This window comes from Hermetia illucens, chromosome 1, assembly GCF_905115235.1.
Source record: "Hermetia illucens chromosome 1, iHerIll2.2.curated.20191125, whole genome shotgun sequence".
NCBI classification, from domain to species: domain Eukaryota; kingdom Metazoa; phylum Arthropoda; class Insecta; order Diptera; family Stratiomyidae; genus Hermetia; species Hermetia illucens.
The window spans coordinates 50,545,667-50,562,459 of NC_051849.1; the positions used below are offsets into that span (position 1 = coordinate 50,545,667).

The following is a 16,793-nucleotide window of genomic DNA, read 5'->3' on the forward strand; positions in this document are numbered from 1 at the left end:
TTATTTATTTTACCATGCCTGGGAATTGGATTGGGTTTCAACTGTAAACCTACTCATGTCCGCTGTGAATGTCAATATTCTAGGAAACTTTATGTAAGGAACATTTGAAGTAAGCAAATTTCTTATTCACATGTGGTTCTTAATTAATATCTATTTGTGCAGAAATATATTATCGAAAAACAGTTCTTAAATCACTTGAACATGAAAAAGGGAAAATTGCAAGTGCCTGAATAATAGCAGATTCTTTAACTTAGTTAACTTAAATTGTGAGCGAGATCAGCTGTAGAAGAAAGGTTTAGCCGTGACTTTCTATGAAAGCCGTAAGAACTAGGGTAGTTTAACAAGTAAAGTCGCCGCTTATGTTCAGCATTGGCTTGCCACCCTTTGAAAAAATAGCTTTCATTTGGCATTACTGCTGGGAATCCAGCGAGTCTTGCATGGATGTTAAAAACGTTCCCAGGAGAGAAGTGAAAGATTTTCAATTTGAGATGTGGAAGCTTCGAAGGTAGAACCATATGTGGAGATCGGTGTTTCACCCTGGGTGATTTCCATTTTGGTTCCTGAGCTTTTCAAATGCGTCATCTACTGGAGACTTTCTAAAGTTGACCTTGTGGTCGTGAGGGGTAATCTGAATACCAAGGGTCGGCTCTGACAGCATCCTACTCGTACATATGATAAAAAAACAAAACCGCAACGATAATGGTGGGAAGGTTTGTGGATTTCTAAAGCTTCCACCGCCTCATCATTATTGACACATTGTTCGAGCACAGAGTTTGCTAGAAGGTCAATTGGGTTTAAACTGACGTAAGAATATTCAAATTGACCACTTTTGCAATAAACAATAGATTTAGGAATTGAAAGATGGTGAGATGGGCCTCGTAAGAGATCACCGCTTGCCTTCGCTGGCTTGTGTTCACCACTTTTCATAGGGTTGGGTAGCTGCGACCCCTCAGGCTTGACATTGAGAAAGCTATTTTGTTGACCGGATGGGCGACACCCGGAGCAACCCGTCTGAGAATATCGATGAACATTGGGGCACCTTGTGGCCTGTGAGTTGGAGCTTAAAATTATACTCAAAGTCTTCCCTGCTTGTCGTAAGAGGCGATGTTTAGCTATGGAAAACCGACTATGGTTGGCTTCTGGAGTGTGCACAAACTCCTCAACGACGGTAGCGAGGGTTCTCTAAATGCTCGCTTTTTCCAACTAGAGCGGGAATTCGGACAATATAAGTTGGACTTTCTGGGCCTAGGCGAAGTAAGATGGTGGGATTCTGGAGAGTATTCGTCACCCTCTTAAGGCAATGATATTTTGCTCTCTGGAAAGCCAAGTGGTAGCAGACGCAAATCCGGTGTTGATCTGTTTTTGACGGCTATCACGAGCACGCTGCGCTCTCTTGATCTGGAAGTCTGTCTCTGGCTGCAAGAATCCGGCCCAGGCTAAGGATCATCGCTAAAGTGTTATGCAAGTACGGAAAGTTTCGATATAGTGGAGAAGGATGGTTTTTAAGGTGACATTGTGATCGTGTGGATAATCTAAATGCCAAAGTGGGCTCTGACAACACCTTGCTTGGACATGCTATGGGGAAACATGGTCTCGGCGACCGTAACAATCACACCTCGTCATTGGTGGTATATTGTTCGAGCACAGAACCTGCCATAACGTTAACGTTTCGCTACTCTTATCTCGAATGTTGCGCAGGTCATAAAACGTCCGCAGCTCTTTTCGTTGACATTTTTTCCTCTCTTGACTCCAAAAAAACTATTTGTCCAAAATTGATTTTCAAAATCATGGGCAACTCGATTGAAATTGCGTGCATTCGAAACGGAAGTTGCTTGCTCCGCGTCGCGACCTCTCTTCCTAATTGCACTTTTTTTCTGGGAAGAAAGGCTTTAACCGGGCCAGGGAGATCATCTTGATGATGGCTCCGATGTTGAGCCTTAGATGGTGTGAGCCTCGCTCGAGAACTTGGAAGGGACCTGGTAAGGTGGTTGCAGTGTCCTCCTTAAGATGTCCTTCCTAATTAGGACATGCGTGCAGGAGTCGAGATCTCTGGGCACGTTGGTTGGCGGGTGGTGGTGACTTCAACTTGCGTATTGCGTCCTTGAGCAGACGCTAAGTACTAGTAGTGTTGAGTCCCGACCTAACGTCGAGTGCAAGTTTGCTGGGAGTCTTAGGTTCTTCTCTTACACTAGCTACGCAGACAACAAGAGTCAGCTATCACCGTTCTTTGCTACCTTTCAAGCATCCTATTATACTCTTAGTGGTATGCGGCTGTCCTGTGGCGTTTGAAACCGAGAAATTCGAATAACCCTGGGAAAAGTGAGGACTCAAACTGCATTCCCTGCTGGGTGATGACAATTGGCGTTAAGGATAGATTGATGATGGTCGGCCTTGGGGAAGAAACTACGGTAGAAGTTTAACATGTCCGAGAACCTTCGCAGATCCTTAACTTATTTTTGAAGTGGGGACCTCGAAATCACTTGTACTTTGACTGAGTATAGTTGGGTGCCTTCATGGGTAATTAGGTGGCCGAGAAATCTCAGCTGCGGTTGTAAGAATTGACATTTCTCACCGTTGAATGCTAAACCGACCTCAAGGGGACGTTGAAAAATACACTTCAAATGCTCGAAATACTCGCACTCAGGAGAAGAACAGAAATGGAGGTTTCGCAGCATAGACACAGGCCAAAAGTCGTCCCAGTGAGCTCGAAGAGTCCGAAAGGTGAGCATATTGTCGTTTTCGAAATGTCTTCGAGAGTTACAAGCGTTTGGCGATATGTCTGATTAAATCTGAGTGCACAAAATGGTGGATGAGTGGAATCGCGGTATCGGTTTGGAATCGTCTAGACATTTAGATGTTTGTGAGGGCCACAAAATCTCCATTGTTCATTGGGTTTAGGGACAATGTGTAGGTGCGGAGACTAACAACTGTCCGAAGGTCTGCCTTTCTTAAGAAGTTCTTCTAACTCTTTCTGCGAAACTCCGCACTTCTGCGGTGGTAAAGGACGCACCCTAGAAAATATACGAGGGCCAGTGTTGCTGGACGTGCTCAGAGAGAAAACGCTGGGTAGTGATGTTACGGTGTTTTTTTATGATATGCCTGAATACGTGGGTCGGCAAAGTCTTCAAAAACGATAGAAGATAACGTAAATTGTGATGCAACGTGGCGCTGCATTTCGGGTAGCCGTCGCCAGAGCTCTTGGCAAGTCTAGTTTTTTTATGAGAAAGTGCAAAGTCTGCCGTCTTTTGGGCAAACCTACGATGGTACCAGCATGCACCGGTACTTGGCTACTACCCTATCGTCGTCTTTGAGAGGCGGATCTAAAATATGATAGCTCTGCTTCTTGAACGCAAAGCATCAACTGCTTCTGTTAATTTAGAAGTGGTGCTTGTTAACTGAGCCAACCACGGGCTGCCCGTGGACCTCATGGATTTCGACCGCAGCTAACATGTCCAGATATTCAAAATCCGCACTGCATCTGCAGTTGCAAAGGCTTTAGTAGCTCGATGTCGACTTTGCCACCACCCAACTGCTTCATTTCACGCAGTCGCACAGTCACCTAGCATTAACTCTGTAAGTAAATGGTTAAGTTTGGCTTTCTAACTTACTGACAGGTTCTTTAGGAGCTCTTTTGTTAGCAATTATCAAGTACTTCGAATACGAGCTCAATGGTCTCTCACTTAGCCCGACCAGCGCATGTGGCGGAACCACGCTGCCGGGCTCCTATGCCAAAACGGTTGCATCCGAACTACCAGTTACACAATTACAGTTACTGAAGGACTTGCCTCCGCTCTATCAATGAAAATGTTAATCGAAAAACCCACAAAGACTAACCACACGCAAACGGAGCAATGGCTGTAAAGAACTAGGGAAAACAGTCCGGCGCCGTCTCTTGCGCCATTTGCTTATTACGTTATTTATGTTGTTTTTTTGTGTTTAAATAAGTTAACAATATATTTTAAATTGTGCTTGAAATAAGATACAAAACCGGCTGGAGTAAAAGGCTCGTCGTCAGATGTAGCAGAAGCCCAAGGTTGTGTGGAGCTGAGGGTGGTCGAGATGTTGTAGAAGTGCGAAAGTACTTGGTTGAAGAGGTTCTAAAGATTGTAGAAGTCCAAGTGGCTACCTTGACCTTGTTGAAGTTTCGGGCGGAGTTATTTAACGCCAAATATGATTCTTCCGGATAATGATTTTATAGGACAGCGTAAAGTATTCTCTTCATTGATTGAAATAATCTTAAAGATATTTAGCGACAAACCAACATAAATACACTCCTCCTTAACTCCTTTTAACTTTCTGACGCAATTCGACCGGTTTAATTTCACTTTCCGCACACCAAGGTAAACACCGAGTCCACTTGTGGTTGCAGTTGACTTCAGCTTCTCATTTTTCAGTATTTTCTTTAGTTTGAGATTCGATCTTTTCGGGGTCGCCAATTCAGTAAAATAAACTATTTGATTAATGCAAAAACAAGACATTTTTTTAATGCCAAATAGTGAGTCTTTTATTTCAAAATACCGATATATGAGAAATAAAAAACTCATTATTCGGTATTACAAAAAAAAAAATTGTTTGTCCAAGTCGTAATTGCGCGCGTTCAACACGCAAGTTGCTCGCATCGCCACATCACAAAAACAATCCTCGCAGAATCCCCAGCATCATTTGCATTTGCATGCATTCAATTTCGCCTTGACCAGAAACAGACATTAGAAATGTGTTTAATAATATCCAGCATATGCTGATCTAGTGAAAACAGCAACAAAAAAAAGTTAAGGATCGTTTTTGAAATATGACAAAATAGCTATATTTAAATTGAAAATATTTAAATTAATCATAGGGTTTTGGGGGAAGTTCAAAGGTAAAAGGCTTTTGTAAATAAATCAAAATCAATCAAGGTCAAATAGGAAAACAAATTGTTCTTCTTTTTCTTCAGCCTTTGTCTCGTTCACAAATGGGTTATTTTATCAAATGCCTGGTTCGGATGCAATCTTGGGGCTTTTAAATTCCCATCCAGCGTATCAAGCCACTGTTGTTTCGGCCGGCCTTTTGGTCGTTTACCATCAACTTCGATGTGCAGCCCGAATTTCGTGACCATACCATAGAAAACGTAACTCTCGCAGTTTTTCCACGACCGGCGCAACCCCATATCGATCGCAGATACTCTCATTTCAGATGTGATCAGATCAGATCTTCATCTTCATTACTGCAAGACGCTATTCGTTGTCTTTTATAGTCGGCCAACACCAGAACCATTGCGGTAAATTTTAGATTTGAGACTTTCGTTGATACGTCGATCACGAAGAAGACCAGTTGTGGAGCGCCACTTCATCCAGGTTGCGTTAATGCGTGAAGAAATTTCATAGCGCAGTTCTTCATTGGCGGGAAGAAATAGGAAATTGGGTGTTGAAGGAAGTTAAGTAGGAAAAGAGGAAATATACTCCGTACAAGGAAATGCATCATGAAATTTAACCCGTCACACGAAACAATGGGGATGTTGCGAAGCTGGGGGCATTACATTTGTCACGGACACAAAGCTCTCCTTGAGTGTCATATGCAAGGTGGGAAGTGCCATTCTAAGTGGCAACCATTCTAAAAGTTAAACTCTTAGCCCAACACGATTTCAGACTTTGTGGCAAATTTCAATAGAAGATTGGTCTGATGTTAAGAATCGGTTCTATTTTCGCTTTTCGACCCTTTTGTCTTTGTTCCAAATCTTAGCTTTAACTTCATAATTAAACATTAAAGATTAAACCGAAAAGTACCTTATAAACGTGCGGCTATTGGAATATTGTCGAGGTCTATTTCCATGACTGGTTTCCTAAAAAAGAAAGAAAATACATGAAATAAGTTAAGTGTTATTCGAAAGGGCTTCATTGGTCAATCAATCTTGTTTTGATAAAGAAATAAACACACGTGATTGTTATCCTATTGTACACACTAATGACTTATTTACACCCAATCTAGCTTCACCAAGAAAAATGTAACATGAAAAACTAAATAATAACCTCGTTTGGAACACAATTTCTGACATTCTCATTCAAGGCAAATTTGTATCCCCATACAATCACGACATGGCCTTTGTACACTTTCACCTTTACAGCATCGAATTTCTTTTAGTTATAAATGTTCGACCCCTTTCCACTCCCTAGCGCCCATTATGATAAATCACCTTCACCCAGTATCAAATTCAATTACGCTGGCATTACCCTAGGCAACTGTAGCTATGTCTATAATTGTAATACCAGCCCTTAAGCCATTTATTGACATCATAAAATTTTGTTGTTTGAACTTGCAATGCTGGCAACATGTTTCGTGACAACTATTATTACACCTCTTAACTTTTACACTTTTCATTTTTCACTCATACCTTTTCCATTTGCAACCCCCGTTTTAACGTTTATTGCTACTTCCTCCCGCAGCCTATTCCCCATCTTGCTGAACTGTTAGCCTTCTGAAGCAATAAGCCCCTATTCCACCAAATACGGGGCTGGCTTTCGACTAGGGGCTAGAGAATATTGGCTGGAAGCGTCGCCTACTACTTCAGCGTTTATCGCGATACTTGAATCTAAATTGGTATTCAAAAATAACTGCATCATTTCCTTAGTTGTGTGTTGTTGTACTGCTTTTCAACACGACTTTGTAGTTCCCGACAAGCTTCCACATAGCTTAAAGGAAGTGCCGCGACAGCTTGATTGCCATTATAAGAAATTGTAGGGTAACTTGCAGAGAAAAGGTGTATACCATGGAAGGGTTGAAGGTGTTTAATCGGACAGTCACGGCAACGGAGTAGTCATCTGTAATGGAAGCACTTTATTTGATGTGCCATGTAATCTGGACGTCACGAGAAGGTCCTAGATGAGTAATCTGTCTACAATTTGTTGCCTTCAAGCGCTTCTGTTAGCTAAAATATGATACATTTCACAAAAATCCACTTAATTTCCTTGAAGGGGTCATTTCATTGTCCGGAAATCTTGTTGAGTCGGCGAATGTTCTTGGAAATTCACTGTCTGTCGCTGGTACTGTACATTTTTGACGGTAGATACGACAGGTGTATGGCTCTAGAATATTGGAAAGAGTGGCACAAAATTGTTATCCATTTTAACACGTTGAAATTCATTTCATATTTTTAGATATTTGATGGACACCTCTGTAAATGGATTAAAAATTGTTTGCGTATTCCATGATTCGGTTTTTTGTGATTCGATAATTTAATATTTTCAACCCTCGTAAAGGAATATTGTCTAGAAGGCCAATATTTGACGTGAATCATGCACATTGTGGTGAGGGGATAATTCGTACTTGACCCCAATCATTGTGCGAAAAGTCAGAAGGCCTTGAATCTACTCCTTGATAGAAGGAGACCGGCGGAAGTTGCGGGGGATAAAATAAAAAGTAAAAAGGATCCTTAGGCAATTGGAAGTGTGAGTCGCTATTCTGCTTTGGGTGTAGGAGCGTTTTCATGATAAATGAGTATTCGAGCTTGCAGTTTGCCTCATCTTTTCTCTTTGAAGTTAGCGAGCAATTTTGTTATCTGTTTTGCTTAGCAGGAACTGGTAATGATGGCCCCCATTTCTAGCCAATCAATCATGATAATTCCCTGTGCATCCGGAGAATGAATGCCATAGTCTTCCCTGCTTGGTGTTAGAATTAAAGTGATGGATGGATGGCGTAGTGGACCCGATCTTATGTAGATGAAAATCGGGTTCTGGTCTGCCTGGCACACCTCAAGTTGCATTTTCTTTTATTCATTGTTAACATTCTAGGTACCTATCGTACAGCTTTTTGTTCGAAGTTGGTTGGTAATAATTCTTTGGATGCTTCCAAATAAAGTTCCTATGGCTAAATGCCTAATATGATTCCGGCGGTACATTTCGATCAGGTCTTCGTTTATTTTGCATTGTTATTTGCTTGGGACGTCCATAAGCGACTTTCGTAAAATTTATCATCTGTGAATGTTCCACCCAAGTTCAACTTCTTGATCCAACGAGCAACTACTGTGGTATAAAAAGAAGTACACTCCTCTTTTTCATTACACCATTTTTAAGGCTGTGTGTGAAACAAAACTTTATTAAAATCATTTGTATGTCTATTTGTTCGGTGGTGGGATTCTAACCCACTGAAAACAACCCCACTTTCTCCTTATTACTTCCCTATGGAACGGCTGCAAAGCTTTAAACGACCAAGGCTTCCGCTTTTCTTGCCCTCTTTGTACGCTTTGCTTTACCAAGTTTCTTCTCAATCATTTCTCACTTCAGCACTTTTCCGACGCTGTTCTGAGGGTTTATTCTAATTTTCAGAGAGCCCTTCAAACTCCTTTCCTCTAAGCAAATTGGTAGACTGTTCTACTGACTGACATTCTCTGGATCGTCCAACCTGAATTGATTCGCCGTGTAGTCGCTGCATATATCCTCAATAGTGGGAATCAAACCACTTTTTCAGCGGCTCCCGTCTTGCTACTCTTCGCTATTCTGTATCCTTTTCAGGCAGATTCATTTTTTTTCTCCCACGGGCAGCGTGCCTCACTTGCGAGAAAGTCCACTGAGATCATTTTTGCAATAAGACACGCTGCCTCGCCTGAGATTGTCCTGAAGGCGCTGCATAGCCTGCTAAGTCGTGTTTGCCCTCCTCCGATTGCTTTCACACGCTAGTGTTTTCCTCCAGACCGGTGCTGCGTACAATAATGTGGAGCGAATCAGTCCAGCCACAAGGTTTTGCGACAACAACCGCGAAATCGATTATTGTTTGCGACGGGAAGAACGAAGACCTTATTACGCATCACGTTCCACAGGACAGGATCTAGAGCTGAGCTCTGGTACTCCTGCCGTGACGGTATATTTTCTAACTTAGTCAAGTAACTAGCTTTTTATCCATTCCCAGTTGGCTGAATTGAACGCAATTTTGATATCCAATATGTGAGGAGAAGTCTGCTGTTGGTGATCCTTTGTAGAATTTTTCCTATCTGTATATAAGGCAAATCGGGCGGTATGATGATGTATGTACCGGATGCTTATCGGGCGTCGGTATCAAAATCCAATTTTTCGTCTTTTATTGACCGGGGAAACTCCCACCATCCATGTCTCAAATACGTTGTTAACCAGCCAAGTACGTTGATAAATAGCAAATTGAAGGGGCTTTTTGGGAACAGCATCCAAATCAAATATTATCACAGAGTCTCCGGCTATTGAGCCCGAGCCTGTCCCTCGAAAAGTGGATACCTTTTCAGTGTTTGCAAGCACCAAGTCTAGTTCCGCGAGACCCTCGAACAAAACGCGGTTCCTGGTGTTCGTAGTTCGACTACCTCAATGCACAGTCCAGGCATTGAATTTGCCTCCTACATTCGAAACTAGTAAACGTCGTATTTTGTAATCTTGGTGGAGCGTTGCAATTGTATACGTAAATAGCAGCTATTTTTGCGCTGCCGAAACTAACTTCTAGAAATTCCACCACTTCTTCGATGACTTGATTTCTGCGCGCCTTGCCAGGTACATTTGTGGCCCTGGCCCCACTGTTATAATTGGGAAGCCTGTTGATTATGGCCACTTCGACTTCCTTCTCATAGATGGTCTGTGAGTGTAGATTCTGTGCTTCCTGGAAATGTTTGAGATTGATTTCCTCTTCAATGAAGGCTCTCCTAAATACTAGGCATCTACTGCTGCCCGCGACGAGTCGACAGCCGACGCCCTTTTTCACCTTGCAAAGCATACATTCAGGGGCAGCCCTCCACTCTCTGAATATATTACCTATTCAAGGCATCTAAAACAATGCTTGAGGGGCGCTCTGAGTCGGCAAACGACCCTATCTATTTTTACTTTACCAACCACTTGTAGTTTGAACGCTGTTTAAGTCAGTAAGTTGATGGTTGCCGTTTGCGTGTCTTCATACGCCTTCTTTATTGCTCTGGTCTCGGAGTGATCCGACCGGGTTTTCTTGGAACTCGCAGATATCCTTCTTGGTCGTGACTTCTTCTTCATCTTTGCATTACATCACAATCTCCTCCTTTTTAGCCCCTATTTACGCCTCCTCCCCTAAGGACTTCTCCACCTTGTCAAGGGAATTTTCAGTTGTGTTGCTTGGAGACTTCTTTAGCTCCAGCCTCAAATCTACTTTTTGGGAATGTCTGATTTGCCTTACATCCATCTGGTTCTCTAGGGCCCATCAGTTCCGGATCAGAATTGATCTTCCTGAAAATATCAGCGTATGTCATATCACTGTCACCTTTTTAAGAAATGATGACCAATCCGGACCGCAATCTTCTTTTGCATGTCGCGATTTTTATTCATATATTTATATGCGGGGAAGCTGTTTATAGCCCAGCCGATTTAACTGTAAGTATCCTTGGTGATTATCGATTTGATAGTGACGCACGACTGAGGTCACATACCCGCAAGCGAGGCTCTGACTCCCAGTTCTTGATGGTGGGGAAGGGCGTCTTAACCACTAGCTCCAAGGTTTCACTAGAAGATTTCTTCCAGGAGCCTTGCAACTTTTTGAGAAAGGGTGGGCTCCTATTTTCTTGAATAGAATCTTACTAAGCCTCGCAGATTCCCTGATGCTTTGAATGTTCTGACAATAGTCCAACCAGAACCGCCTCTTGGCAATCTTGATGGCGGATTTTCCTTCAGGCGGTCCTTGCATAATAATAATAATAATCATTGGCGCCACAATCCATATTGGATCAGGGCCTTGAAGTGTGTTAGAGCACTTAATTCAAGACCTTAAGGGAAACTGGACAGATATTCATTGTACCGCGGTGGCAATGTCTTCTTGTTGTATTTAGCAGAGCACGAGGCTTTACAGGCAGTTTCGGATGCCTTTTTCAAAGCAGCCAAGTTTGACTCCGCTTCGTCTGTCGTGCCAATTTTACCAATTTGTGCACCAGAGAATTTGTTCTTGATAACTTGACCAAGGGTTGGCGACCTTTGCAGGGACATCTAGACTGAAAAGTATCCAATTATTATTTGAGAAGGATCTCTGGTCAAATACTTTCCAATCCTCTGTCATTGTTGGTTAGTAGGGTGATATCAAATAAAAGAGAAAATAAAAGGTTGGTGCATTGGTGCATTATTACACATCGATAGGGTTGTACAAATAATAAAATGAATGACTCGCCTCTTTCATTGATTTGCCAGCTGCTCCAAAGCGTATACCTTGCATTGGCGTCGCAGCCTATCAAAAGTTTGGCCTTCTTTGCTGCTCTGGTGGACGTCAAATGGTGCGGTTCTTCTAGCGGAGCTGATCGGTCATGGATCATATAAGCCAGAAAATACATGTTCTTCGCTCCATTTTTACCATGACTAGGTCAGTAGAACTCAGGCCCAGACACAGAAAAGCGTGCAGACCCTTCCTTGCGAAGATATATACTCTAGATCTGCTTCCATCAGCTTCTCTTGTGCTGTGGAATAAATTAAAATAATATTTGCTTTGGAACCACTGGATGATTCGTCCCCTCCGATCCAGGGCTCCTGTGTTAGCACGACGTCAGTGTCTTCCTTTAGAATCAAGACCGGCAGGTTAGTAGAGGTGCACTTCGAGTCCTACTGCTTTACCTTACGCATGATCTGGGTGCGTACGGGGTTCGTCAGTCCCTGTCGGAGATTCAGTCTTCATCTCCTCCAACAGCTTGTTTGCTGCGTCGACTGGATCCAAATTGTCATCCGGTTTCGCGGAGAGGAACACCTTCACGACTCCGAACTGCACTTTGTAATCTGTTTTTTCCAGTGCCTTTTCCGTTTATACGGCGCAGAAAATTTTAGCTGTTCGCCTGGGGTTCCTCCTTTGTGATAACTACACAGTCATCCATGTGAATCCTGGAGTTTTGAAGGCACAGGGATTTCATCAGCTTGTCCCTGTCGATGTACATCTTCGGCAACTAGATGCGAGCGACCGATATCCTAGAGATCTCGTCGTAGCTCTCCCAGGCCTCCCAGGCGTCGCTGATCAAGCGACGGATGAGCCGAGGAAGTCCTTGCAGGGGAGGGGAATTGACCCACGCATGTTATAACGTGGAATCCACGGCCCACCTGAGGGGAATCGAAGCAAGGGATAAATCCCGCGTGTTCGTCTTTGTCTTCCAGGAAATGGTCGACAACCATCCCAGAAAGCCTGCCCTCACTACTGGTCCGTACCTTCGACGCTAGTTTGCCATTCGCCAGCGGCACACGTATGTGACTCCTGGCCATGTTGCTGAAGGATTTCGTTGCTCGGTTGTTTCTACTTACTTGTTTGCAGAGGTTGCTTCGCGCCCGAACCTTTACACCCTCTGCTCCTCTTGTGTTCTTGTTCGACCACGACTTGAGATTAATTGCTTTTGAAGGCGATGGGATTTACCTTCTGTTCGTCTCCCAGGCATTTGCTATTATATTCTTCTAGAATTTACGGTATTTAACGAGTTCCTTTTCATTCCACTTGTCGGCAGTGCCGTCCTCCTTTTTTTTTTGTAATTTTGCTTAGAATATGTATGGCGTTGTGGTACTGGCTGTTCAGCAGAACTCCAATGAGCCTTCGTAACCGTTTCTGGAGACCGATGTTCTTGTCAATCCTTGCTTTTGAATGGGCCTTCGACACGTCGACGGTTTCGGACTCGCTATACTCAGTTCAACGGCAGTCATTTCCAACCTGCAAATCACTAATCTCTGCGGTTGCGGTTGGTTTCAGCATAGCGATGCTACCGCTGGCACCGACTGTACCACCCTAGACGGCTGCTCCTGGCTAGATGCTATCAGTTCCATCACCACCTCTTCTTTCATCGTGCATTTTATGTATTTTTTAGAAGCACGATGTTCGCGTCCAGAAACCGGCACATTGCACCCGGTTCTTGCAGTTTTCCCTACTCCATAATTCGGAATGGATAAGTCAAGAAATATCTTCTGCTCCAAAGGCCTACTTAAATCGAAAGATTCCCCTTTTCGATATGGTAAAGTGAAAATGGCAGATTTCAAATATCAAGTGCCAAGTCGTATGCAAATCCTGTTATGAATTCATCTATTAATACACTACCCACCAGGTACTTCCTTTCCACAATTCCTATTCTAATCCACCGTGAGAAAAGCTCGTTTTTGTGAAAGGTCCTCATGTTCTCCACTTGCTCCCATCGTCTAATTCATAGTTGGGAATTGCGTGATGCCATGCAATGCTATGCACCCTGCTATCATGCAATAAAAGCGTTTTTCACTACCACTGTTGCTTCCTTCCTGAGTACTTTGAGGCTAATATTTATAGGTCTGCCTTTTCAATTGCACTTGTAATACTAAAAGGGAATATTAATTAGCCGACATAGTGCAGAATGGATGGCATAAATAGGAGGAGGGTGAAGTGTTCTCTTTGCCAAGTGTTTTATGTTCTAAGGGTTGATTCATATACGTTCGAGGAATGAACGTTTCGGCTTTGAACATCAAAGAAAAGTCCATTAACGTATATGTGCATGTGAACTCCTACTTGCTTCATTCTTTCAAAAGGAGTTTTTGGGGAATATCGTTGCTGAGGAATCGCTTGAGTGGTTTTATTGGAATTTTTCTCACATGACCTGATTTTTGATTTACAAAAGTTTTCCCATTCAGCTTTTTAGATTTTCGCAACTGAGTAGACCAAAAAGAAAAGTCTCGAGTGTTACTGGAAATTATATTTGCATTTCCATTTTCAAAGATTGGAATGCAAGCAGCGTATTTTCTTATAACCAAAAGAATTCTGTGAGGGACATTTTTAAATCTAAACATGCTCTTTTCTCCTTTTTTAAAACAACTTCGCATAATTGGCAATAAAAGGAAAAGAAGAAATTCTTGAATCCACTGCAGTCAAAAGTGTAACCCAATCCTTTCAAAATAATGTATGGATGTACTAATTTTAAAGTACCTTAGATGACAGATACAACGGTTGAAGTTTCCGGGAACATAACATTTCACGGAGTAGGCACCTCGGCAAGATAATGCGTACGCTATTTTCCGCTGGCACGAAACCCCATTAGAAGCAAAATCTCCTAACCAAATAGGAACATCAGCTGGTAAAGGGCATTTCCCAGGGGTGCCTCCTCAAAATGACATCTAAAATATGTACATTCACACACTCGTAGACGCTGAGGAACGTATTCGCTTACATACCTCTCCTTGGAGCAAAGATTTAGTGTTTTAATTTTGTCGAAAATGATACCACTTTGTTACAAAATAATCGTCTGTCTGCCATGTCGTTCTATGCCTACTTAAGTGGGGGTAGAATGAGATGGAGACAAGAAGCTGCTTCGAAATAAGCGTTCACTTTTGTTGCCACCTTGTCGGGTAGCCACTTGAAATTGCAGCCCAAATTGACGCTCATAATCCTGCGTTGTAATGGGAATGTTTCGGGTGTCGTAGTTAATTTTACTTGGCCACTTCCAATTTTGGTGAGCACGTGTGCTGAATTGGCCACAGATACCGAGGATCTTTCAGGTTTCAGGATATTTAATGAAGAAAGGCAAAAGTGTTTCGCTATTATGTGCACATGACGTTTTATGAACGTTAATGAAAGAGTCGAAATTATTTGTTTATGAGTCACAATTTATTTGGTACTCGAGGATTTTCACAGAGTTTTATGAGCGTTTTCCATTTGTGTTTGGGCTTACTTCTTTAATGACTGTTCTTATGGATTCAGTGAAATATTAAAGCTGCTGCTACCACTTTGGTTGTTCCTCCTCATACTACCATTTAGATAGTTTCTGTACTAATTTCAATACAATTCCGAAATTCGAAGACCATTCCCTCTCCTCAACAATAGATCTTTGGCAATAATGATCCTCCATCTTTAGTGTTTCTGAAGGTAGTGCGTTTCAAGTTCAAAATATTATGAGAAAGAAATGACATAAATATTTTAGTACGCGCGTGGGGCCGTAAATTTCCAGACCTGAGTGCCGCGATCGAGGGGGAGATTCGTCCATTCTCATGTAGGGCCAACAATTCTTCGGCGGATTTTTCTCTCGAACGCGGCCAAAAGTTCGCAAGTTTTCTTGCTAAGAACCCAGGTTTCCGAGGAATACATAAGGACTGGCAAGATCGTAATCTTGTGCAGTAACAGCTTTGACCCTCTGGTGAGACGCTTCGAATGGAACAGTTTTTGTAAGCTGAAAAAGCCTCTGTTGTCTGCCAACAATTGTCATAGCTGTTATCGGTTGTGATTTTCGACCCTAGATATGAAAAATTATCAGTGGTCTCAAAATTGTAGTCTCCTATCTTTATTGTTTTCTTTTGACTAGTGCGATTTAATTTTTTGTTTATGTTGCCACCATGTAGTTCGTCTTGCCTGCATTAATATGTACCCCAAGATCTCGTGCCACTCGGTAATTCTTCCTATAATGTCAACATAATCAGCATATCCCAGTTGTTGAGTGGACTTGAAGAGGATGGTGCCTCTTGCATTGCCATTATTGATGCTGAATGGTCTCGAGAATGATCCTGTTGCTTTTATCTGGCTTCTCACATTGGTCAGGGTGGGTTTAGTCAGTTTTATCAATTTCGTTGCCTACGGCGTTCGCATGCTTTAGCGAATCTGAGAACATTCTCCAGAGGCAGAGAGTGTGCAGATTCTTCATTGAAGAAAATTTTGCCAAGATGTCCGTCCAAGATCTGAGTAGGTCTAGATCTCTCCTCACATTGGCTGCACATAGCCGAAACCACCACCCCAATCTTTTCCATACTGTAGTTTAAGGAGCAGTATCCCGTTAAAAGGGACGAGTGATAAGTGCAGCCGCCACTTTACAATGCTGCAAATTTATTTCGGAAATGTTGCACCTCATCTACGCTTCAGATGAAGATGCGGAGGGCTGCACGTTCCCTTTTATTGGTTTTAGGAGCCGACACTTGTAACGTGACGGTCCCTAGCCCGTAGTAGACACGACAGCCGAACTTTCTTAACACCGGGTTCGGGAACGCCGATAGTGAGAAAAGTTCCCGGCCTATCGGCTCTCTCTCCTGTTTTGCTACCTAGCAGCATCCAGTTGGAAGTGTTGAGGTTATTCTGCACACCAAGTTGTTCCAGAGCCCTCGGCACGGTAGTCAGGGCTTGGGGGCTTGATTACCGCTTGGCTTCGGATGTCACCTCTCGTTTACTGGAGGGTCTTCCTTACTGAGCTCCTTCACCACGCAAAGGTAGATAATCGTCGAGGGAGAGAGATCATCCGATATTACTCCAGTTACATCTCTCACTCCCTCCAAACTCACCACGCTCCAAATTCACTCTACTCCAAACTCGCTCTACCAATCCGTCGGTGTTCCAGTTGTTCATCAGTCCACAGCCATTGGTCCAGCTATCCCTGGCCTTCCCAGTTCATGCCCAATGCACTTTCCGTCACCTTTGTCAAGGCAACCTAACGCCCTACATTCAACAATATATGACGCGAACAATGTTCGAAAATTGTCATTGTAGCGATTAACAGTGTGTATACAAATATATACACGAGTTTAATAATTTTTAGGGAAATTTGACAGGTGGTAGGTTTTTGATAAATAAAGTGGAATCATTAATGTAAATGAATGTCGGGGGGTATCCGGATAGCTGAGTGGTTAGAGCACAAGGCTGTCGCGGTTTAAATCTCACTGGACACCAGTTGACTAAGCTGTGAATGAGTACCTGAGTCAAATCAGGGTAATAATTTCGGGTGAGCGCAATGCTGACCACATTACCTCCTATTGGGTACTGTAATCTTGTAGTGTAACGGTACGGTCTTGAATGAAGTGCTCTAACACACTTCAAGGCCCTAATCCAATATGGATTGTTGTGCCAATGATTATTAATATTAATGTGGGGGAGGCTAAAAAGAAGTTTGGGAGAAG

The 16,793-nt window shown here is 42.8% G+C and overlaps 2 protein-coding genes across 3 annotated transcripts in view; one reads left to right on the forward strand and one right to left on the reverse strand.

Moving 5' to 3' along the window:
- Window positions 1-16,793, reverse strand: part of LOC119646653 (chondroitin sulfate N-acetylgalactosaminyltransferase 1) — a 345,789-nt gene that overhangs the window by 122,706 nt on the left and 206,290 nt on the right. For both annotated transcript variants that reach the window (XM_038047171.1, XM_038047172.1), the window contains one exon: window positions 5,763-5,818. The gene's annotated coding sequence lies outside the window, so the exon portion shown is untranslated. The remainder of the gene's footprint in view (window positions 1-5,762; window positions 5,819-16,793) is intronic.
- The window catches only part of LOC119646654 (synaptobrevin), a 102,736-nt gene that overhangs the window by 83,720 nt on the left and 2,223 nt on the right, over window positions 1-16,793 (forward strand). The gene's annotated exons all lie outside the window — the stretch shown is intronic.